Raw genomic sequence first — 25,809 nt, forward strand, 5'->3', positions numbered from 1 at the left:
AACCACAGTATTGAGTCTGGAAGACGCAAAGAGGTCCCTCAGTCCCCTTATTGTGGGCGCCAGCCAGGGGTTCATAAGAATTCCATGATACAGACAGGAGAGTTCAGGATGCTCCGCTCAACTCTCCCTCTGTCCAGCGAGAGATTGATCCAGGGTCTGTTTGATGCTTTAGGCTGGTGGGGTGAGAGCAGGGTGGCGGCACAGACTGAAAGACCTGGTCTTCCAAGACGGGGCTTGGCAACCTGCAAAGGAGGCCCTGGTCTGAATAGGGAGTAGGGATCTAGGAGGCAGCTCCAGGCATGGCCTGCATTTCTGTGGGTATGTCTGTCATCACTCTGATCTCCTAGCTCTGATGCCTGTCAAGGAACCTGCTTCAGGCAGGGTAAGTTCCCAGGACTTCACAGTGTAGGAGTTCTGTACACCAAAATAAGGACAGATGCAGCCTAACAAGGTCCCAGCAGTTGCCTCCCCTGAGGAGGAGGGAATAGACAAAGGCAGGGCAGAAACTCAAAGATGAAGGAGAAGTGGTGGAGGTGATAGAAGCAGCCCCTGGGGCTGTAACTGGAGTCAGAAATGGGGGTGATGAGGGTCACAGGATTGAGGGTGGGGCCTTGAGGATTAGTACCTGCTGAATATGCCCAGCATCCACCTGAGGCTGCTGTGCCCTGTGGCTTTGCTCTGGAGCTCAGCTGCCCCTTGCAGCTTTGCCCTCCTATCTCATGGGTGAACCTCAGCCTTCCTCAGTGGCCTCTCTCGGGTGGGAGTCCAGGTGTGGCTGGGGATCATGGATGTGGGACAGGTACCACCTTGGTGAGGAGAACTGCATAGATAACTCCAGCTTTGTGAATCCCAGCACCAAGGTGAGGGCGTCTAGTACCCCCAGTGTGCCTGTGCCCTCTCTGGATGCTGACTTCGGGTGTCTTTGCCATGCCTTGGCTCTTGTCCTCCGGAACTTGTTCCTTCTGCCAGGCCAGGTCCTTAGAAAATCCTGAGGACACCTGGGATCCAAGAAATCCTGCTCCCTTCTTCCTCCAAGATGCAGGGACATCGTCAGGAATCCCTTCTCTCTGTGTCTCTTTCTTACTCCGGCCCCCTTGATGAGCTATCCCTAGGAGAGAAGGTCACAGTTTCCTGACTACAGTTTCATGTAAAGTTGATTCTGCTCCCCGCCCTGGTCCCAAAAGTCCCTAGGCCACATTACTTACTGCTCAGTGACAGCAGCCGTACACCCACAGTGCACAGACTTTCAGGGCTGTGAGACACACTCAAGCCTGGGCACCTTCATTCTAAAGTGGCCTTCACTAAGTCACCAGCAGGGTGGGCAGCGACTTCCCTGTCCCCTTCTACACCTTAGACTTACAAGGGATGGTTCAAAGCATCAACTTCACTATATTTCCATATAGGATTTCTTTCCCCAGCAGCATGTGGGTCAATCAGGGTCATACAGAGGAGAAAGTAAATGCATTGTGTTAGAAAAAGCCATTGCTGTTGGACTGGTAGCTGACATTGTGTTACTTTGAGTCTGATTTTATCACCTTTCCATGATCAGTTTTCCACTGAGAAAACTTGGAGGTGATGGAGATGATTTTTGTTTTGATTGGGGCAACGGCTTTATGGGTATATACGTATGTCAAGCTTAGTAAGCTGAAGTTGAACACTTCAAATATATAGAGTTGATTGTAATGTCTCAGTAAAATCATTATGGATATATTTCCATCTCGTTACTATCAGAGAGAGTGTCCTCATTATGTGTCTCCAGTTTCCTTCACAACAGAGCCACCTCTGTAACCAGACCACTGACGTGGCCCCCGTAAGCTTGGCCGTGACCTTAACAGTCTGTTTTTAATGTCTGTGATAGGTGCACATCCTGCTGTGTCTTCCAAGGACATTTCTCCCTTTATAGGAATATGGTGTGCTCTTTGACCTGCTATAGGGTTCCTGGTCTTTCACATTCAGGTGGCAGCTGCCTCCTACCCTGGCTCCTGTGGAAGGAGCTGCTCAGGCCTTTGGTCCCAGAGTCCTCTGTGTTTTCCTATCACTGCAGCCTTCTCACAATGGAAGGTCACCGTGATTCTCACATCCCCTTCTTGTAATCCAGAGTAACCTTCTGGGTGAAGAGTATTTACTTATATCCGCAACAGAGGCTTGACTCTCAGATGCTGTGAACTGACGTTGACCAGGCTCTGAGGCTGATGCTACTTACCTGATTTTCACTGAGAGACTGCATTCTGGCCAGTGAGCAGCAGGGGGCACTGTGGGTCTGTCTCAGGGTCTGTACAGTGGGTGTCCACAGCTGTGCCACCCCCCAAACTTCCCAGGGCTGTGCAGTGGAGACTGCACTCACTGAGACAGACTCAGCAGCTGTGTTCTCTCTGGGTGTGGTCCCAGCATCCGCCTTCTCCCAGGTCCAGCCTGCAAGACTGTCCACCAGCCCCCCAGGTCTTGAATAAATGCATGGGGAGGGGTGGGAACAGTCACTGGGGGGACATATTTGCATTCCTAGTCCCTGGGCTCTGTGAGGCCAGTGGAGGGAAGATAAGAGAGGCCTGGGGGCAGCACTCCAGCTCTGGACCTCAAGGAGGGCTGTGTCCACCATGGCTGGGGGCCCTCTCTTCTCGCTGCTCCTCCCTCAGTTCTCAGATAGGGACAGGCCTCCAATGTCCAGGTGCATCCTCAGCCTTGACAAGTTCCCTCTGGTTCAGATCTCCCAGCAGCTCAGCTTTTGCTCCTGTTTCCTCAACCATGAGTGCCTGTGTTTGCAGGTTTTCTCTCCCTACCCATGATGACTCAGTTGCCCTCTGTTTGTGCATCTCTGGGAACATCAGCCAGACTCATCTGCACTCTAAGCAGTGGCTTTAGTGCTGGTGGCTGCCACATATGCTGGTTCCAGCAGAATCTAGGGAGCCCTTCCTGATATCTTTTGAGATTTTATTTGGACTCAAATAAGAACCAGGGTTCTGGGGGTTCCCAACCCCTTCTTGGGATCTAAAGATTCATCGACCAACACAGGCATTTTTTAAATCCCTATGCTGAAGCCTGAAGATGAGACTGTTATGGTAGTACATTTTATTGCAGCTCTGAGGCTTACACAGTGCTCCAGGCCTGTGGGGAATTGAGAGACAAATGTTACCTCCGCTCTCCTGGCCTGGTGGAGTCACCGCAGCTGGTGGCTCTGACAGATGTAGCTCAGTATGTAACTTCCGTGTGAGCACCTGATTTTCCTCGAACAAGTGGACTTAACAGTATTATACCCCTTTTTCAGTTGAACTGCTGTAGCTCCCATAATTTCCATGTATTGTGGAAGGAGCCTGGTGGGAGGTAATTGAATCATGGGGGCGGTTTACCCTGGACTGTTCTCATGGTAGTGAATAAGTCTCAAGGAGAGCTGATGATTTTATATGAGGTTTCCCCTTTCACTCGATCCTGTTTCTCTCTTGTCTGCCACCATGGAAGATGTGCCTTTCCCTTTCTGCCACAATTGTGAGGCCTCCCCAGCCACGTGGAACTGTGAGTCTGTTAAACTTCTTTTTTTTTTTATAAATTACCCAGTCTCAGGTACATCTTTATCAGCAGTGTGAAAATGGACTAGTACATATCCTATGAAATAATTAAGGATAACTCAGAAAATGGAAAGTCACATACATGGAAAAATATAAAATATTGCAAGATAAAGGAAGTCAAATGAATAGATGTTTCTAGTTTGTGGTTCCACTCTATGTCATTAAAATAATATTTTTTTCCAAATTTGTTTGGTAGAGTCACAGCAAAGTTTTTTTTTTTTTTTTTTGAGATGGAGTTTCGCTCTTGTTGCCCAAACTGGCATGATCTCTGCTGACTGCAACCTCCGTCCCCTGGGTTCAAGCAATTATCCTGCCTCAGCCTCCTGAATAGCTAGGATTACAGGTGCACACCACCACATCTGGCTTTTTGTATTTTTAGTAGAAATGGGGTTTCACCCTGTTAGCCAGGCTGGTCTCGAGCTCCTGACCTCAGGTAATCCATCTGCCTCTGCCTTCCAAAGTGTTGGCATTACAGGTGTGAGCCACGGCACCCGACCCACAGCAAAGTTTTCAAGTAACATGCTTTACATGTAATAAAAATCACAGCAAAGAAATAGAAAATGTCAGAAAATTTATCAGTGAAATAACAGCCCTGTGATAACCCTGCTGAAGTTCCAAGTGACCTGTTTCTGAAGAAGGATTAAGGAGGAAGTTGCTTTTCCAAGTCTAGGAACACATTTTGGGTGATCAAGGGGAGTGAAGAAAGGACAGCTTAAGTCAGGGAAGAGGACAGATCAGGTGCAGGACACACTGCCCAGGGGAGGCTGATGGGCAGAGTGTGAGTGTGACAGGCCTGGAACTGAGTGTTGCTGAGCTGAAACTGTGCTATCACCTGCAGTGTGCACTTGGGGTGACATTGTTCGGGTTGCCATCTTATCTCCATGAATAACCAGACCAACTGGGCAAATTTCAGGACCCAGAAGCTCCTTTCTAAAAAATCAAATCAGTGTTATTTCAGGGTCCCTGATTGTATTCTCAAGGGTTAGATAGAAAACCGACATCCGTAATTCTTTTAGACACACTGAAGATGCTTCTCACAAAACAGATCCCCTCTAAGCACTGGCTTGACCTGTCTTAGAATGTGTGGTATTGTCCCTGTACCACATGGGCTGCAGCTGGCCTGGTCTTGTGGGAGGATGGATAATTTGGTGTAACACATACTGGGGAAATCCTGAGACTCAGAACTCTCTGAGTCATTGTGGGACCCAGGGAACAGGGTTCTCCATCTTCCAACAGTTGTCATAGATTTTTTTCACAGAACGGGTCCCAGAAAGCAAACAGGTCAGAAAGCAAACAGGCAGATGTCAGTGTGGATGAAGTGCCTCTGCCTTCATCCTGTGAATGTGGTAGGAAAAGAGATTTGTGGTGCCTCTGCCTTCTCTTTGGGTCCTAAGGAGAAGGGTTATGGGTGTCCCCATCCTGCCTGGGGTCCCCTCTTCCTCACTGCCGTGACACATGACTGAAGTACAGGCCCCTGCAGGTCTCCCTCGCAGGTCTGTCTGCTCCAGGGTGGGCCCTGCCCTGTGGTTACAGGTCTCTGTATCTCCCCTGTTGGTCCAGCCTGATGCAAGGGCTCAGCTCCCGGAAGAGAAGCCAACATCTACTGCCCTGGAAGAAGCAACGCAGTAAGTAGAATGGCAAGATTTTTTCACATCAGCACTGGGGATATCTCATGCCTACTCTGGGTCCATTGAAGCAATCATATACTCTCTGAATCTCAGTTTTCACCGTTGGCTCCATGTAACCCTACCTCAGCAACTCTTACTTGCTACATGGGGAATAAACGAAAGGAGAGGTTTGTAAATGACAGGTGTCAGTCACTCTTCACCATGCAGAGGTGTCTGTGTCCTTCTGTGTCAGGTTTTGTGCCAGCAGGGTTGTGCCCTGCAAGCTATTTCAAGGTCCTCCATGCAGTCTGTGTTCCCTCAGCTGGCCAGATTGTCTGGAAGTTAAGGTCGCCTTCTCATGCACTGGAACAAGCAGCAGAGTCAAGTGGACAGTGTGGTCTGGTACCACAAGATCCTATGGGAGCCCCAGATGGTAATGCCTGCTGGTCTCCAGCTTGCAGGTTTCTGATTTAGGACTCTTGCTCTAGGTCTGGCCACTTGGGCTCCTGCAATACTCTGGGATCCTTTGTGAGGATACGGGTGATGATCACTGTTCAGGATATGAAAAGAGCTCAGTGTTAAGCCAGGGCACCTGCCCCATGGGGAAGCAAGGCACAGGCTTGTTTCCATCTGATCCCCCAGCCTGGCACATAGACCCACTCTCACCTTGTTTGACCAACATCAGACTCGGGACATTCCTGCAGTCATTCTCCCTCCAGGGCCAATAGACAGAGGCCCTTCCCTTGGCCTGTGGCCTTGTATCCAGTCAATCTTTATACCAGGCTTTTAGGATAAAACATCCCCAGCCTGGGCATTGCCACACAGGCAGGTAGCTCAGAAGGAAAATACATTGGTGATTCCAGATGTCTGGGCACCTGACCTTGGTGTGTGTGTGTGTGTGTGCATGACTAAGGTCAGGTTTGGGGTTAGGAGTGAGAGTGATCACCAGATGGTCCAGGGAGAAGATGCTGAAGCTTTTGTTGTCAAAGATAAAACTTAAACACATTCCTGCCCTTGCCTGTATTTAAGGCAGCCTCCTGAAGCCTGCAGGTTTCTGAAGATTTTCCGTAAATGGTGAGGGTGCATGGCTTAGAATGGATGATTGGAGATATCATCAAAGGGCCAGACAGGAGGAGGGGACAAGTGTCAGCACAGGATAAACAGAATATACAGTTGATTATGCCAAAGAATACTGACATATCTTTGAGGGTAATTCAAATTCAGTGTCCTTGAGGACTAAAGGGGGTGGGGGGATTGAGGGTTTCAAACCTCCACTAGGTCCTTATGCAAACAGATGCTGAATTCCAACCCACATGAAGGAGGCTAAAAAGATGAGGCAAAATTTCTGAAATTCAGGTGAAGGAGATTTCTGCAGTTTCTTGGTGCTTAAAAGAGACCTGCCAGGCATTAATTTGAAAATCCTGTAGAGTCACAGCACAGGGAGAAGGGAATGTATTAGATGCATGAATTTACTTTGATGTTAGAAACACCACCTTTACCCCCACTAATAATGGTTTTCATCATTCGTACTTAGGTACATGTACAAACTCCAGCGACCATAATTAACCACAAAGAACAGACATTGTATAAACTGTCACAAGGTTCTGTGTTGTAGGAATAGTACTTGATGTATTAAAATAGTGTGGGTGCTAATAAAGCAAGGTTACATGTTGCAATCTCTAGGGTTGCTACTGAACTTGCAGAATGTAAAATTAAATAGCTACTAAATGTAAAATCATACAATAGAGATACTTTATTCATAAAATAAAAAGTTAGAATGGAGGAATAGATCAACAAAGCCCGGAAGAAACACAACATCAAATATATTAAATGTAAATGCATTGGCGAACCAAAAAAAAAAAAAAGACTCCCTTAAAATAAAGATGCATGTGTGTTAAGTTTTAAAGGATGCAAAAAGTACACCATACAAACATTTACCTGCAGAAATCTGCTGTGGTTATCTTGGTATCAGGTCAAATAATTTTAATATAATAGTGGGACATTTTGTGCTTGTAAAGTGAGATATTCAACAAGAACACGTAACAATTATAAATTACACATCCCTAATTACATAACTTTAATCCATATAAAGTATAAATTAGTGAGACTAAAGATAATATATTCACAATTTTAGTTATAAATAACAGCACACACTTTTATTAACTGTGAATAAGTAGAAAAAAATTGCACTTTAAAGTAAGTAAACAACCAGATTAACCAAACTGACCCACTGACACCAGAAGCCCAAATTTTTTATTTTTTATTTTTTATTATACTTTAAGTTCTAGGGTACATGTGCACAATGTGCAGGTTTGTTACATAGGTATACATGTGCCATGTTGGTTTGCTGCACCCACCAACTTGTCATTTACATTAGATATTTCTCCTAATGCTATCCCTCCCCCAAACCCCCACCCCCCGAAAGGCCCTGGTGTGTGATGTTCTCCACCCTGTGTCCAAGTGTTCTCATTGTTCAGTTCCCATCTATGAGTGAGAACATGTGGTGTTTGTTTTTCTGTCCTTGCGATAGTTTACTGAGAATGATGGTTTCCTGCTTCATCCATGTCCCTGCAAAGGACATGAACTCATCCTTTTTTATGGCTGCATAGTATTCCATGGTGTATATGTGCCACATTTTCTTAATCCAGTCTATCATTGATGAACATTTGGGTTGGTTCCAAGTCTTTGCTATTGTGAATAGTGCTGCAGTAAACATACGTGTGCATGTGTCTTTATAGTAGCATGATTTATAATCCTTTGAGTATATACCCAGTAATGGGATTGCTGGGTCAAATGGTATTTCTAGTTCCAGATCCTTGAGGAATCACCACACTGTCTTCCACAATGGTTGAACTAATTTACACTCCCACCAACAGTGTAAAAGCGTTCCTATTTCTCCATATCCTCTCCAGCATCTGTTGTTTCCTGAGTTTTTAATGATCGCCATTCTAAGTGGCGTGAGATGGTCTCTCATTGTGGTTTTGATTTGTATTTCTCTGATGACCAGTGATGATGAGCATTTTTTCATGTCTGTTGGCTGCATAAATGTCTTTTTTTGAGAAGTGTCTGTTCATATCTTTTGCCCACTTTTTGGTGTTTTTTTTTTTTTTCTTGTAAATTTGTTTAAGTTCTTTGTAAATTCTGCATATTAGCCCTTTGTCAGATGGGTAGGTTGCAAAAATTTTCTCCCATTCTGTAGGTTGCCTGTTCACTCTGATGGTAGTTTCTTTTGCTGTGCAGATGCTCTTTAGTTTAATTAACTCCCATTTGTCTATTTTGGCTTTTGGTGTTTTAGTCATGAAGTCTTTGCCCATGCCTGTGTCCTGAATGGTATTGTCTAGGTTTTCTTCTAGGGTTTTTGTGGTTTTAGGTCTAACATTTAAGTCTTTAATACATCTTGAATTAATTTTTGTGTAAGGTGTAAGGAAGGGATCCAGTTTCAGCTTTCTGCATATAGCTAGCCAGTTTTCCCAGTACCATTTATTAAATAGGGAATCCTTTCCCCTTTGCTTGTTTTTGTCAGGTTTGTCAAAGATCAGATGGTTGTAGATGTATGGTGTTATTTCTGAGACCTCTGTTCTGTTCCATTGGTCTATATATCTGTTTTGGTACCAGTACCATGCTGTTTTGGTTACTGTAGCCTTGTAGTGTAGCTTGAAGTCAGGTAGCATGATGTCTCCAGCTTTGTTCTTTTGGCTTAGGATTGTCTTGACTATGCATTCTCTTTTTTTGGTTCCATGTGAACTTTAATTTTTTTTTTTTACCAGGAACTCAAATTCGAAGAGTAATTGACTAATAAATATATATTACTGGAATGATTGAATAAGTGCAAGAAGAAATAAATGAGGCATTCATTATTTCTAATCGATTTGATGCTTCTCCTCTCTGTCTGTGAGCAGGTCATCTCCCCATGTCTATTCCTAATCCTGCTCTCATTCTCTCCTCTCTCACCCGAGGACTGAGGTGCATCCTGCAGGGTGGCTCCCATCCCCCTGGGGCAAATGACCGACACGAGGATCCCTGACCTCCTGTGCTACTGTTCACATCTTGCTATGGTTTTAATGTCTCCCTTCCAGAATGCATAGATTGAAAATTGCCAGTGTGCGGCCGGGCACGGTGGCTCAAGCCTGTAATCCCAGCACTTTGGGAGGCCGAGACGGGCGGATCACGAGGTCAGGAGATCGAGACCATCCTGGCTAACACCGTGAAACCCCGTCTCTACTAAAAAATATAAAAAACTAGCCGGGCGAGGTGGTGGGCGCCTGTAGTCCCAGCTACTTGGGAGGCTGAGGCAGGAGAATGGCGTAAACCTGGGAGGCGGAGCTTGCAGCGAGCTGAGATCCGGCCACTGCACTCCAGCCTGGGCGATAGAGCGAGACTCCGTCTCAAAAAAAAAAAAAAAAAAAAAAAAAAGAAAATTGCCAGTGTGAAAATACTAAGAGGTGGGCCTTTAAGAGGTGATGTAGCCCAAGGGTGGAGGCCTCAAAGCAGAGACTAGGGCCCTTATACAAGGGCTGGAGGTTGGAGGAAGTGTGCTCTCTTTTGCTTCCCTTCCACTGTCCACCATGTGAGGATACAGGAGGAAGACTCTTAACAGATAACAGTGCCTTGATCATGGAATTCCCAGCCTCAGAAAACTGTGAGTGAGTAAATATCTGTTCTTTATAAACTGCCCAGTCTGTGGGACTGTTTTAGCAGCACAAAATGGACTAAAATGTGTCTGTGTGCTGCAGACCTTGATTTTACAAAAAAACCCAAAAACACAGACACACAAAATGAACTTGCTTCCCTTCCTCCTGTGCGCGCTCGCTCGCGCGCGCACACACACACACACCCTGCACAACAGCAAAGTGAGACAACACCCACCCAGTCAAACCAACTGCAACCATCAGCCTCATCCGAGGCCTCACTTTGTGTCAAGGACCACAGTCACCCTTAGGTCCTTCCTCCTCAGCTTCCTCCAGCTCTCAGGGACTAGCCCTCAGCCCTCCTGACACATCCTCACCTGCTCTGCTGCCTTCAGGATGTTTCTTGAAAGTAGAATCAAAGATGTCTCTCTAAAGCGTCTGTTTTATCCATCCTGTCTCCTGTTTACAACCCCAGATCATGAACCAATCCATTCCCTGTGGAAGGAGCTGCTCAGGCCTCTGCTCCCAGAGCCTTCTGCATTCTCCCCTCACTGCAGCCTCCTCACATTGGATGGTCCTCGTATTCCTTACATGCCCTTCTTCTAGTGACTCAGAAGTCCTTATAGAAAAGCTCTTTATTAATATCAGTAACTCAGGACCGAGTGAGTGTGTGACCCATGGACGCTGTGGACCGACGGGGACCAGGCTCTCAGGTGACTCCACTCACGATTCCCACTGAGAGACTGCAATCTAACCAGTGAGCAGCAGGGGGTACTGTGGGTCTGTCTCAGGGTCTGCACAGAGGGAACCCACAGCTGTGCTACCCACCAGACTCCCCAGGGCAGCGTCTTCTGCCCACAGAACTGTGGAAGGTCCCAGCAGCTGCTTCCTCCCTGGTCCTTCCCATGGGTCCAACTCTGAGTCTTACACGTTAGTCCTTTCTGTACCGAGAAGCAAGCTCAGACTGCAGTTGCTTCTCGGGGTGGGGCCGAGGTCACCAGGAAGACAAACAAATGTGTGGTAACAGCCCCTCCTCTGTCAGGCCAGTGAAGAAGATAAAAGCAGCCTCAGGTGACAGAGCTGAGACTGGCATGTCAACTGTGTCCACCATGGCCCGGACATCTCTTCTCCTTGTGCTTCTCTCCCACTGCACAGGTGAGCCAGTTTTCCGGGACCTAGGGCAGCTCCCAGCCTGTCTCAGTCCTTCTGACTTTGAACCCCAAGGAGTTTAACTCTTAAGTGTTCCATCACCAAAGTGTGTCTGTGTTTGCAGGTTCTGTCTCCCAGTCTTGTGCTGACTCAGTCACCCTCCCTCTCTGCATCCCCGGGAGCATCAGCCGGACTCACCTGCACTGTGAGTAGTGACATCAGCGTCAATGCAAAAAGTATATCTTGGTACCAGCAGAAGCCAGGGAATCATTTCCAGTATCTCCTGAGCTACTACTCAGACTCAGTTAAGCACCAGGGCTATGGGGTCCCCGGCCGCTTTTCTGGATCCAAAGATGCCTCAACTAACTCGGGGATTCTGCACATCTCTGGACTGCAGCCTGAAGACGAGGCTGATCATCATTGTAAGATACTGCATGACAGCATTAATGCTTACACAGTGCTCCAGATCCATAGAGAAGTGAGCAAAAAGCACCTCCCCACTTGCCTAGTCTGGTGCATTCACCCTGCTGGTGGCTTTGATGAAGCCTAGGTCAGGGTTTAACTTTTGTTGTTACATTTTCAACCAACGGATCTAATTTTTTTCAAGCCAGTAGATCTCAAAACGGTACAACTTTTTATTTTACTTTTGACTTTTAGATTGCTAGTGTATGTTTACCATCATATTTTCAGAAACAAAAATTGTTTGATTAGAGATCTAAAAATGTTCTTAATGGGGACACTGAAAGAGACAAAAAGAGGTTTATTCTAGCCGTGCCCCCATCAGAGTCCAGGAGTGACTCAGAGATGCTTCTGATGTAAGTGCTTCAGTATGGGGTAGGTAATACACCAACCTGCAGAAATTAATTGTATTTTATGTACTAGCAATGAACTGTCAAAACATCATTAAACAAAAACAATATTAGTAATAACATAAATATATTAAAATAAATCTGAGAGAAATGAAAGACTCATATATTGAAAAGTACAGAATATTGAAAAAGAAATGAAGAAAAAAGAAATAAGCATTCTTAGTTTGTGATTCAAACACTGAATATGGTTAACAAAACAGTTTTTCACAGATCAGTGTACTCCTGGTGCCAACAGCCTCCTAGTAGAAAAACCAAGGGTCACTAAGAAACACAAATGTTACTAAGAAAAAATTACCAAATGGGCTTCAATCGTAGACAACAGGAAGTGCACACCATGATCCAACAGTTTATTGCAGGGATGCAAAGATGGCTCAGTGTAGACATCAATCAGTGCAATCCACTGCATTTCAGGCTAAAGCAGAACAACCATGTGATTGCATTAATCAATACAAAAAAGCATTTGACAAAATTCAACATTCATGATAAAAAATCTTCTAAGTAGCAGAAATATATGATTTCTCCTCAACATGGTAAAATAGAAGACACCTGTAATTCAGGTCATACATGAAGGTGAAATATTGCTGTTCCCCTTTGACCATCGTATCTGTTAATGATTCCTCCTAACTATGGGATTCCTCCTTCCTCCTGACGCAGCGGCTGGACCTCCCTTCATCAAGAACTGCCAAAGTGCCCCAGGTCTGCTGGTGGGGTGGGTAGTCTCTTCTGTTTTCTTCTAGACAAGATTCCTTTCCCAGGGACTCTAAGGAACCTCAACTGCCTGCAATCCCTGGGAACTTGCAGGATGAAGAAAGATGGGGGTGGGAGGGTCCCAGAGTGAAGAGGGTCGCTGAGAAAAAGCTCCTGCTGATGGGTGTCCAGACATCCTGCAGAGAGCGCTGTGGACTCTGGGTTTGCTCTAGTGCTCACCGGCCCCCTCCTGGTTGTTTCTGCCACTCACATGGACTTAAATGGCCTCCCTCCAGCTGCTTCTGTCTTGAGTTGGAGCTCAGGCATGGCTGGGGTTTCAAGAAAGGGGTGGCATTGCCTTAGGGAAGGTATGTGCAGGTCTCACTCCCTGGAAGTTTCAGCATTAATATGAGAGCAGCTGGGACCCAGCCGTGGCTGTATCTGCTACGGAATAAGAATGTGTGTGTAGCGGGGCCAGAATGTCCCCACTTTGAACCAAATTCCTTTTGTCCTGGTCTTTTTTCCTCTGCACAAGCCGTTGCCTCAAAAAATCATAGGAAGGCCCCTGGTGGCCCTGAGGTCATGCTGCAATCTTTCCTGTGGGTACAGGGAAATCTAAAAACTTCGGATTTCTTTGTGTCTCCTTTGCAGGCCCTTGGTCCGGTATGTGATGATTTAAGCTGCTTTGTTGGGTGTGTGTGGTAGAAGATGAAAGTCTCCTGTCAACACAGATGTGGCAGCTTGATTTTACTACCTGTCCTGCTCTCAGGTCATGGCTGAGCATCACCCACTGATCAACAGTGATAGCCACCTGTGCATGATGCTTCAGGTCCCCAGGACCATGAGGGACACCGCACCTTGGGTGGCCTTCACTGTGAAGTGGTTTCCACCAAATCATCAGCAAGTTGGACAGAGCCTGTCCTGCTCTCTTAGGCAGCTTAGACTTAAAAGTGATGGTTTATACCACAGATTTCATTATCCTTCTATATAGAGGTTCTTCTGGCATCTTGTGGGCCATTTCAAAAGCTAATATCAGAGAAACAGCATGAGCTATGCTGTAAAATGCCCTAACCACTAACTTGTCCTTGTGGTAGTCCTAAGTTTGATTTTGTGATTCTACTATAATTTTATCACAAAGAAACTGGGACGTGAAAGAGATGTTCGTAATCTGTGTTGAAGTCATTGTTTTAAGGGTGTATACATGTATCCAAACTTAACCAGGTTTACACATGAAAGAGTTTGATTGTAACTCATATTTCACCAGAGTTGCCCAAGTATGTTTCAGACAAGTTCAGGTGTGTTCAGGGTGATATGGGCGTAGATGTGTACTAGTATATTTTAATCTTTTTCCCATGAAAGAGAATCTTTCTCTAACTCCTCTTACTGCCCAGCGCCCACACCACCATCAGATCCCTGCAGTGGTCACCCTGTAAGGTTCTCTGTCCCTTTAACATAGCGTTACTCAGTGCATTGCCCACTGTGCTAATTTCCCATGAATCCCAAACAATTTGTTAGAATATTGTGTGATTACCTGTTGATGAGCAGAACCCCACTCTGCACTCAGACCCAGGTCACAGTCACCTCTTCCCCTGGTCCCTGTGGAAGGAGCTTCCCAGGCCTTTGCTCCCAGGGCCGTCTGCGTTCCCACCTCTACAGTCTCCTCACATTTGATGTTCATCATTTTTCAGATGTCTCTTTCAAGTAGTATTTTGGATAGCCTTTGGTTGAAATGGCTATTAATATCAATTTCCTTGGGACAGCAGGGATGTGGCCATGGATGCTGTGGACTGACAGTGAACAGGCTTTCAGGAGACTCTACTCACCTGATTTCCACCAAGAGACTCCAGTCTGGCCAGTGAGCAGCAGGGGGCACTGTGGGTCTACCTCACAAGACTGCACAGGGTGAACCCACAGCTGTGCCAGCCTCCACCCTCAATTCCCCAGGGCTGGGCAATGGAGCCTGCACTCACTGAGGCAGACTCAGCAGCTGTGTCTTCTTTTGGTGTGGTCCCAGTACCTGCCGCCTCCCAGGTCCTGCCTGCCAGAGTCCCCTCTCCACCAGCCACCATTTATTATTTATTTAATAAATAAATGCATTAAAGGAGGAGATGGGCAATGAGGGGGACACATTGGCATCATAACCCCTCATGTATGAGGCCTGCGGAGGGGATAAGAGGCCTGTATCCATAACCCCTCCTCTATGAGGCCAGTGGAGGGAATGAGAGAGGCCTGCTCCAGCTCTGGACCTCTGGAGGGCAGTGTCCACCATAGCCTGGGTTTCTTGTTTCCTCCTGCTTCTCTCTCATTTCTCAGGTAGGGACAGGGCTCACATGTGCAGGGACAGCTTCTTAGCCTGAATCAATCACTCTTGGTATGGCTCTCCTCTAAGCTTGGAATTTTCTCCTGCTTCCTTATCCGTGTGTGTCTGTGTTTGAGGGTTTCTTCTCACAGCCTGTGCTGACTCAGCCACTCCCTCTCCGCATCTCTGGGATCATCGGGCAGACTGGCCTACACTCTGAGCAGTGGCTTCATCGTTCGTGCCTATCACATGTCTTGGTACCAGCAGAAGCCAGGGAGCCCTCCCCAGTTTCTCTCGTACTACTACTAAAAATCAAGTAAGGACCAGGGAGCTGGGGTCCCAAGTCATTTCTGTGCACACACAGATGCCTGAGACAATGCAGGGATTCTACACGTTTCTGGGCTCAAGGCAGAGGATGAGGCTGATCTTGTGAAATGTCATGGCAACAGTAACACACAGTGCTCCAGATCTAGGCGGAAGTGAGAGTGAAACCACCACTGCGTTCTCCATGCCGGATACAGTCATCACTGCCCTGCCCGGGACCAAGTCTAGCTCAGGGTGACTTCTGCTTTCACTTCTTCAGTTAAGCCTACTTTCCTAGGATCTGTAAATGTAAACATCTTTTTCCTTTTTCTTAGCTAGAATGTTAATTTGATTCTTCGCTAACACTCTTTCCCCAATTATGTTTACAGTGTCATCAATCAGCCCTCAGGATTCAGCATCCCTCCAGGGAGATGATGGAGGAGAAAGGAGGTGGTGACTCCTCCCATGCCCAGCCTTGGGCCTAGGCCTGACTCACGAGACGTGTGATCTGAGAGCTTCTGTTCATGGCTGGGTCCAGCAAACCGCAGGCCCGGCTCCACTGAGCACTTCCCAGACTGAGGTCACTTTCCCTACAACTGCTCATTTCAACTTCCTGGGAATTGTTCTACCCTCTTGAGGCCCAGAGGAAGCAAATCTGTGTGGCTCCAGGGATTTTGGGCAAACAGGGTCTTCTCCATAGTGAGATGTGACTGTGTCTGTGACCTCCCTGTGTGCACAGGACAGCCAGACTCGGGCGTCCTACCCCTCAGAGTCAGGTTCTGTGACAGACGTCCCACTCGTGCATCCCGTGCTCCCCTTCAGAGTCAGGTTCTGTAATACACGTCCCACTCCTGCATCCCGAGGTCATCTGCTGCTCACGCTGAGACTTCAGTGAGTCTAGGGACTCTCGGGAATGAGGGACATTCTCATATGAAGAAGATCCATCCCACAAATGTTTCAATGGAGGATCGTGGATCTGTAGGGGAGCTGTGTCCTCACTCTGAGCTTCCAGGAAGTGACTCTCTGGACACCCTGGCCTGGCCTCCCCTTCTCTGCCTTCTCTGCATAAGCGTCTGACTAAAGCTATTTGGATGGGCTCATCAAAAGCTCCTTCATTTTCCCTCTTTTCCATACCCAGGACAGAATGGAGTCTTTGTACTGGCTTCAAATAATTGTGAGCGTCAAAAGGCATAATCTGTGGGTGACTCCAAAGCCCCTCTCAAAGTTAACTGACTTGGGCTTGTCGTGACTGCACGTGCTCCTCTTCCCATGACCTCAGCTTTCCCCGAGTTCCCCAGGTGCCGTGAACATTGATTCCCATCTTGTCCTGCATCTCCCCTGAGCAGCTGCAGATTCTTCCTCCATATAACCTCCCTCCTTGCATGATTTCTCATCCACTTCATTTATTAAAAGAGAATCTGAGGGGTTTTTCTCCTGGAGTACAAACCCCAAACTACTCAGCTGCCCTGGCCCAGCCCATCTCTTCTCTTTATGAGGTTTATGAGAGGCAGAAGAGCCATGAGCCTTGCTATTCTTGGAAATGTCCCAGTAAAGCCCGATTGGTACCAACACCACAGGACAATGTGCTGTTTGCATTTGCAGATGGAGCCCATTGAGGACAATTTTCATTTCTGAATATGGATATTTGGAAGCATGGACCAACTGAGCTGGGGAGGGGAGGCACTCCCTTTTTTTGGACACAGCCTGTTAGGTTGGGATTACTACTGACCATGAGGTGATGGGGTTATGTTGCCTCTCAGAGAAGTCCTGGACCCGCAGATGTGCTGGGGAACTTTGGTTAGAGAGATGATGTCATTTACTTGATCCTCCTCAGTAGTTTCGACATTCTTTTGAGTCCCTTGCAGGACACTGTACTCGTGGTTCTAGCAGCCTGGCTCTTGATTGGAAGCCTGTTATTAATGCAGCGTCCTGTCAGGGGATCTTTGTGCGCGCACTAGGCCTAGATGAGGTCATAGACGGGACTTCTCTGGAGACTAAAGTCAAACTGATCACCCCCCCCCACCAAGCTGTCCCCATTTAATGACACTTGCCTGTTGTTGTGTCAATCTTTTTGTAAGAAGGGAAAAACTTCCCCCTAACTCAGCCGTTAACTATGGACTGGGAAATGCAGGTGGAGTTGTCACATGGGTGATTTTAAATACAAGAAGGTTCTGACTTTGTTCCTCAGCCTGAGACTATGGGGAGGTATGAGATAGTCCTCTGGATTCTCTCTCTCTCGTTCCGGAGACAAATGATCAGAAAAGTGGACCAGATTTTCACTCTTGAACTGAAACAGATCTTCAAAATGAAGTCTGACATTTTCAACTGCGGATGGTAGACCAATTTCTCTTATAATTGTAATAAAGTTCAATTATTACAAAGTATAATTAGTAAATTATAATTACTTTATCGTCTCTTGTAGAACATCAGAAAGGTAATGATAGAAAAATTATGGAATTGGGCAACGAATATAAGGCGATTTAGGTTAATGTGAAAACTTCTGCAGTTCCTGGCGCACCTTGGGAATTGACTGAATACATTTGCACATGAGAAAGCCGCTGTCCAGGTCAGAGAAAATTACACAGACATGATGGGCAGGAGAAATGGTGGGAAATCAGGTAAGTCGCTATCTCTATCCTTAATAATTTCATCAAAATTGTATAGGATATCTGAGTTTTAACTTGCCCAAGTAAAGAAATTCTAGTGAACACATGAACTATACTACTAATAGTGCTAAACTAGCCATAGAATCTTTGAGAAGCTGAGGTGGGTGGATTGCTTGAACCAGGAGTTCACGACCAGCCCGGCCAATGTGGCAAAACCCCATCTTTACTAAAAATACAAAAATTAGCCAGGTGTTGTGGTTTGCATCTGTAGTCCCAGCTACTCAGGAGGCTCAGGCAGGAGAATCACTTGAACCCAGGAGGCGGAGGTCGCAGTGAGCTGAGGTGGTGCCACCGCACTTCAGCCTGGGTGACAGAGTTACTGTGTCTCAACAAACAAGCGATAAACCATCCATAGAGTAACTCTCATTCATGACTGGTGAGGATGTAAAATGTTGTCAGCCACTCTGGAAGACAGACCGGCAGATCTTACACAGCTAAGCACACTTTTGCATTACCACTCAGCAGTCCCATTATTTAGCCCAATGAGTTGGAAATGTACATTCACACAAACCTGCATATAAATGCTTATAGCAGCTTTATTCATAATTTCTAAAGCCTGGAAGCAGTCAAAATGCTGTTCAATGGATGAACAAATAAACTGCTGTACTTACACAATGATTATTTAGTGATTAAAAATAGATCAGGTAGGCCGGGCATGGTAACTCATGCCTGTAATGCCAGCACTTTAGGAGGCTGAGGCGGGTGGATCACCAGAGGTCAGGGGTTCAAGACCAGCCTGGCCAACGTGGTGAAACCCTGTCGTTACTAAAAATATAAAAATTAGCCAGTCGTGATGGCAGGTGCCTATAATCCCAACTACTCAGGAGGCTGGGGCAGGGGAATTGCTTGAACCCCGGAGGCAGAGGTTGCAGTGAGCCAAGATCATGCCACTGCACTCCAGCCTGGGCAACAAGAGTGAATCTCTTGTCTCAAAAAAACCAGGCAAACAAAAATCAGCTAGTGGGGCACATAAATAAATGGAGGCAACCTGAATACATATTGCTGAATGAAAAAGTCAATGTGAAAATGCCACATACTCTTACTATTCCAACAGTGTAACACTACAGAAAAGGTGAAACTAGAGATACAGGAAAAAAGATCAAGAGTTCAAGAGTGGAGAAGGAGGAATGGCTGGCTGGATCAAAGCACATTTTTAGGGCAGTGAATCTGTTCAGTGTGTGATTTTGATGGTGTCGCCATGACATTAAGCAGGAGGCAGAACCCATAGGACTGTGCAGCACAGAGAGTGAGCCCTGATATAAATGAGGAGCCATGGTTACTGAGAAAGTATCAGCATTCATCTATCAATACTGAATTATACAATTTTATCCAGTGTACAACACAGATGCAAGGTGTTAAAAACGGGGCTCTGGAAGGATAGGACAGAAGGAAACGTATGTGAACTCTATACTTAATGCTCAATTTTTTCTTTACACATGAAACTGCTATGAAAACAAAGTATAATTTTACAAACCTAAGGAAAAAAGTATTAGATCCTGAAAGTGTATATGTGATAGTTTTTAAACCAAAAGTGGGAGTTTATGTTTAAATAACCTTTAAAAATTTTGGGAGGCTGAGGCAGGCAGATCACGTGGTCAGGAGATTGAGACCATCCTGGCTAACACGGTGAAACCCCATCTCTACTAAAAACACAAAAAATTAGCTGGGCGCGGTCGCGGATGACTGTAGTCCTAGCTACTCCGGAGACCGAGGCAGGAGAATCACTTGAACCTGTGAGGCAGAGGTTGCAGTGAGACGAGATTATGCCATTGCATTCCAACCTGGGTGACAGAGCGAGACTCCGTCTCAAAAAAAAATTACACAAAAGTGTTAGACTAATACATATTAATTAACACTAAAGAAAGAAATTTAGTGGAATGTTTATCAGAGAGGCAACAGACCAGGAAGTTACAGTTATCCTGTGAAAAGGCATCGTCTAGCCTATTGGAAACATTTGCAAATTGGCACCAACCACCACCACAACAATCTAAACCAAATGAAAGAAATAGACACTTATACAGGGAAAATATAGACAGATAATAAGTATAATAAATTTTGTGAATTTCCACTTGAAAACAAAGAAATGGAAATAAAACCTATGTGAAGAAGTGGTGGAGTGAGCCGAGCTGGGGTGGGGGCGGTGAGGGCATCCCAGGCAGAGGGAACAGCAGGTGCAAAGGCCTGGAGGCTGGAGCAGGCTGTGAGGGGTGAGGGCAGCAAGTACGTGAAGTCTAGACCACAAATCGAAGCTTCGCCCTCAAAAATAGCCTCTCACTGGCCACCACTCAGGCCTAGATATATGTGTAAGGGGCGCAGCCTTCAGGAAAAGTGACCCCAAAAGTGAACCACGTTGGGAATTCTGAGGTGTGTGAGAAGATATGGATGAAGGTCTAGGTGGACTGTAGTGGGGAATGTCCTCTTGCCACTTGGACTCCTGTGTCTATTTCATGGGACATTATCAACTTCTAAAGAGCCAGTTGTTTGGGTGCACATTTAGGTTTAGGTACTACCACCTGTCTCAAGCCTTAATTCTCTTCCCAGTGCGTCAAGTGAGCTATTCTGTTGAAGTAACTTCTCTTTATTGTGAAATCTTTCCTATCACTTTAAGAACCTGCTTCAGACCCAAGTAATCCCAAAGCACCTATAAAGTCCCTCCTGGAGAAGACAGAAGAGTGTCTTCTACCTCTGTGTGGCCCAATATTTCAGGGTCCCTAACCAGGTTAATCCAAGGTGCTCAGCATAACCATGAATCTGGTACCCACGTTGCTCAGGTGGGTCATAGGCCCTGGAGGGATTGTGGCTGTGGACCCAGCAGGGGGTGCTGTGGGCTGTTCGGAGAAGGAGGGTTTCGGAGTGTCCAAGCTGAGAACAGCCTTAGAGGCCCCAGATGTTGTATGAGTAAATTTTAATCTGACAGAATGTTTTCCTAATGGAAAACGTGAAACAAAGATCTAACTACTGTGTCTCTTTGGCTCTGTCTTTGCATGCTGTCATCAGTCACTGAACAGGAGCTGAGAGGGAAGAGATAAAGACCAGGAGACCTGTGTCGGGGAAGGTCCCTGTGGGTGTGGGAGTGAGGGTGAGTGGGGACTTGGCCAAAGAGGCCTAATCCACAGGAATGGAGTCTCCTGTGAGACTTTCAGAATGAGCCGGAGTGAGGTAGGTGGAGGGGGAGGCTCGGAACATCTCATCAGAGGTGAGTCCATAGAAGGAGACACTGGTCATTACAGTCAATGAGAGAAGTGACTGTAGCCTGAGCCTAAGGTCATTGGATCAGGAAAGGGGCCAGGAGGAGCTCCTTGAAGGAAGACTGTGAGCTTGAGAGGTAGGTTGAGGCAGATCAGCACGATGAGCCCCTGAGAAAGGCACACAGAGTCACTGAAGGACTGTGAGGTGGCAGGGACAAGCTGACATGGGCCTTTGGTCAGTGACTCTCCAGCTGCAATGAGAATGAAATGGAAATATTTCATGTACCATCCTGGGGAGATGGTGGTGGGTGGGTCTAGGTTAGTTAGAGTGGGAATGAAGAGCAGAAAGTAGCTTTGTGATGTCTTTATGTTATCAAATACATTCGGCATGGAGAGGACTTGGACTTTGTGCATGAAGGATATGGATGTTTCTAGGCTGACTCCTGTGTTCCTGGCCGAGAATTTGGATGGTAACTATAGTACAAAGAAATAAATAACATTGAAATCATATTTTTTTTTAACTCACAAATTGAGGAGGGTAGATATTTATGTTTTTTTATTGGCTCAGTGATTTTTTTTAATAATAAAAAAACACATTTACTTAGAAACTACTAGCTGTCTATATATCTCTTTTCTTTCTCTGGGTTCAGGAGTCACTTCCCAGGTTGTGGTGACACAGGAGCATTCACTGTCCAAAACTCCTGGAGGGACAGTCACATTCACCTATGGCTCCGAAATTGGGGCTGTCATCAGGTCATCTCATGACAGCTGGACCCAACAGAACATCTGTCAGTGTCCCCAGGGCAATGGTGGACACAAGCAGTCAGGTTCTGGGATCCCTGCACAAACCCCTGGTTCACTGCATGAAGAAAAAGCCAGTCTGGTTATAATGAGGGCTAGACCAAGAATGATTTCCAGTATTACATGCTCAGTGTGGTGATCTGAAATGTCACCACAGGCACAAATTCAAAAATACAAGTGGGAAACTATACTCAAACTCATGGACCAAGCTTCAGTCCTATGCTTCTGAAGCAAATTTCTTGTTTTTGGAGTCTGGTTTTCAACCACTATCGACTCGGATCATTTATTTTTCAGGCCCCCAATGGGATCATCACAAGCACTTTTTCTATCAACCATGGCAGTCACTTCAGATCAAAGGTGAATTTCTCCTTCCTCAAGTTATAAGCAACACTGGCATATTTGGTGAACGTCAAAGAAAAAGACTAAGAGGATGAGATACATAAGAGGCCTCAGGAACATTTCAGCAGATGCAAAGCAGACTATAGGGTAATTCATTTCCAATATGATTTGATTGATTGGAAAATCTGAAAGTAAATGCATACAAAGGGGAATGTGTGTCATTTCTCCTATTAATGACAAAGTAAAATAGAGAAAACCAATAAAACAAAAACAAGCACTATTTCATATCTCTTGACAAACCTCTAGAAAGTCTTATAATATCCACAATATCTAGGATACAGTAAAAAATTAACTTTCCATATGAAGAACCAGGGGAACACAAAGAGAAAGGACAATTGACAGACACCAATACTGAAATAATTTAGGTGCTGACGTTATGTAACTCAGATTATTTAAGCAGCAATTATACAGTCCCTTCAGCGAGCAATTTGAGACATTATTTTTTGAAGCTTTATTTTAGGTTCAGGGGTGCATGTGCAGGTATGGTTACATAGGTAAACTTGTGTCCCAGGGGACATTGTTGAAACAAGTGGAAAAGGAGCAAATCCCAAAAAGAAAACTAAGTCATAAAAACAAACCAAATTAGAAGACAGAAAAATGCGATAAATTAAAAACAATAGTCTGGAGGGACTCTGGAACAGGTAACAGTGAAATTAAAGTTCAGACCTTAGAGGAATTAGGTACTGTAAGTGGGGAAGAAAGTACAAACAATAGTCATCTAAGCCCAGCAGGGGGAGCTGTGGATCTTTTCAGAGGTGAGCAAGTCAGGAAATGAACTCCCTGGGCTCTCATTTATGGCTCCTGGGCCTATACTCACTGGCCCGAATTGGGGGTTAGAGCAGGTGCTTTCTCCTAAAGGGCAAACTCAGAGCTCCCAGCAGCCCATCCTCCCTGACAGAGCAGCTGTTCCCTGGCTGAGCACTCAGAGCTTAAGGGGCTGCTGGTTTTGTTAGAGGACCCATGTTTGCATAATGCCCCACCCAAACACACACCTTTACCCAGGGAGCTGATGAGGAGTTACAGGAACAGTCCCAGGGACCAGGAGTAGCTGGGGGTTCTGGGGATCTTTGGAAAGTCCACATCATAGCTTGGATGTTTATTCTCCTCCCTCTCTCCCTCTTCACTCTTTGCCCAGATTCATGGAGATTTCAGAGAAGACTTTGGAGGAATCTGTCTGCCATGACTCTTCACACATAACATGTATCTGTTTTTGTTTCTTGGTTCAGTTCTCAGGCTCTGGTGACTCAGGAGCCCTCACTGACTGTGTCCCAAAGAGAGACAGTCATTCTCTTATGTGGCTTCAGCACCACAGCTATAACCAAAGGTCACTATCCACACTGGATCCTGCAGAAATCTGGCCAAGCCCTCAGGACACTGATGTGTAACACAGATAACACCCCTGGATTCCCATTTAAATCTCAGGCTCCCTCCTGGGGGAAAAGCTCACCTGACCCCTCCGGGGCCCAGCCTGAGGATGAGGCTGAGTATACTGCAGGCTACACCATGGTCCTTAGCACAGTGAGAGACCCAGATGGGGAAATGAGATGTGAACAAGCTTTTGGCTGATTCTGGGTACAAACATGAACATGGGATATCAGGATCACATGGCCAGAAACCTGAGCTCCCAGGGACACTTAAATTTTTAACTATCCATAGAAAGGTGGGTGGAGGGGTGTAAATTGATTCTTTTGTATGTTTGAATTTTAAAGTGGAAAATATTTGTGAATGATTTGGGAGATGCGGGTTCCCAAAAAGAAGAATTTAGTTATTTTTATATTCCAAAAAAGAACAGTAATAGTGGGATCAAGTCTAAAGACTAAGGTCAAACACATTTCATCCAGAAAGAAGGATCTCCAAAGATTTTGTTGTTGTTTTGCCTATTAAAAGCTAAGAGATGAAACTATGTTAATGAAGTTTATTTCATGTTCTGTGTTAATACTGTGTATTTCATAGGTTTTTAAGTATTAAATATAAAAGTGTTGAGGGACTCTCTTCTCTTATGTTAGAAAGTATCCACTTAGGAAAATATATTGAAGGTCTAACCTCCAGTACTTCTAAATGTGACCTTATTTTTAAAACAGTGTTACTGCTTACATAAATTTTAGGATGAAGGCATCCTAGGGTCAGGTGGCCTCCTGATCCAATGTGCCCGGTGTCCTTATAAGATGATGGTAGTGAGGAGATTGGAAGACACAAAGAATGCCATGTGAAGACGAAGGCAGAGATTGAATTTACACAGCTGCAAGACAAGGAACACTAAAGATTGCTGGCAAGCCACCAGCAGCCAGGAAGAGGTAAGGAAGGATCTCCCTTCAGGTGTATAAGGAAACATTACCCGTTCTATGAATTTTGGGAGGCTAGCCTCCAGAACTGTGAGACAATACATTGGTGTTATCTTAACCAAACTTGTGTTTAATACATTGTGACAGCTGTTCTAGGAAACTGACACACCAATCAATTACACAATACTTCTGAGATTGATTGTACTTCTTTCATCTGAGCAATCAGTTTTTCCATGAATATGATTACATCTGTGCTCATATTTCTAACCTTATAAATGTGCTTGTAATTTAAGCTTGATATAAGAAATCCTTGTTTTAAACATTCATAAATATATGAGAACTGAATAATACTATTAACGTGTCATCTAGTGCAAAATTGTAGCTCTTAGATAATTCCACCTGTTCACTAGTATCAAGATGTGAAGGTGGGAAGATCACCTTGTTACTAACAAAACACTCCTGGTCATCTCTGTGGATGTGAGAGCGCAGGGGGACACACCTGTGTGTTCTTTGGGAAGTCACAAAAGCAGCATGCCTGGAGCATTATGTACGACAATGTGAGTTTGCTGGACAGGTGGGCAGGAAGCAGAACACACCGGGGCGTGAGGAGCCACCTGTCACCAAACCCACCAGCACCTTCCTCCCTGGGTCGGCCTGGAGCTCCTCAGACTTGAATGTACACGTGGCTCATGTGGGATCCTGGATAATGTGGATTCTGATCAGTGGGTCTGGACTGTGGCCAGAGATTCTGCATTTCTAAAAGGTCCCTTCTTCCAAAAATCCACATTTTAATATTACCATATTCATAAGAATGGTGGGAAATAAGAAGGGAAGCCGCTATCAGAAACTAAATAGAAATTTCTCTGAGAGGGAGCTAAAGGATTCTGATCAAAGAGAAATCCCCAATTCCAGGCAGGGAGCTGATCACAGAGGGCAGATGGGAAGTTGGGAGAGGTTCTATTTTTTTTTTTTTTTTTAAGAAATAGAAATGAAAGCAAACACACCTCAAATCTCCTCTTGACCCAACATCCCTGCTGGCTCCTGCCCAGTCTTCACACTGGCTTCTCCTCCAGTCTCTTCCCAAGTGCGGACTCTCCTCATGGCTCTCCCCTTTCCCCTTTTGAACTCTCAACTTCCCTTCTCAGTTCTTCTGTTTCTCTCCCTTTCATTCCATTTCCATCCTCTCTCTGACCTCCTTAGACAATCACCAGAATCTTCCCAGAACAGCCATGGGCGTTTTTTCATTTCTTAGGATTCTTGATAGCTGACACTCACATTCCCTCTTCTTTCTTGAATCTCTCTAATTCCTTACTACAAAAGATGCCCCAGGCCACTGCTTCTCTTTTCCATCCCCTTGAGTAGCTTCTCCTC

General features: G+C 45.7%; 1 long non-coding RNA gene across 3 annotated transcripts in view; it reads left to right on the forward strand.

Annotated features, from left to right (window-relative positions):
- The first annotated feature begins 10,896 nt into the window (after positions 1–10,896).
- Positions 10,897–25,809, forward strand: part of LOC104676922 — a 28,767-nt gene continuing 13,854 nt past the window's right edge. For all 3 annotated transcript variants that reach the window (XR_004052854.1, XR_004052855.1, XR_004052856.1), the window contains exons 1-6: positions 10,897–10,950; positions 11,069–11,149; positions 15,492–17,436; positions 17,525–17,720; positions 22,052–22,243; positions 24,262–24,450. This is a non-coding gene — a long non-coding RNA (uncharacterized LOC104676922). The remainder of the gene's footprint in view (positions 10,951–11,068; positions 11,150–15,491; positions 17,437–17,524; positions 17,721–22,051; positions 22,244–24,261; positions 24,451–25,809) is intronic.

Source organism: Rhinopithecus roxellana, chromosome 13 (genome assembly GCF_007565055.1).
Source record: "Rhinopithecus roxellana isolate Shanxi Qingling chromosome 13, ASM756505v1, whole genome shotgun sequence".
Lineage (NCBI taxonomy): Eukaryota > Metazoa > Chordata > Mammalia > Primates > Cercopithecidae > Rhinopithecus > Rhinopithecus roxellana.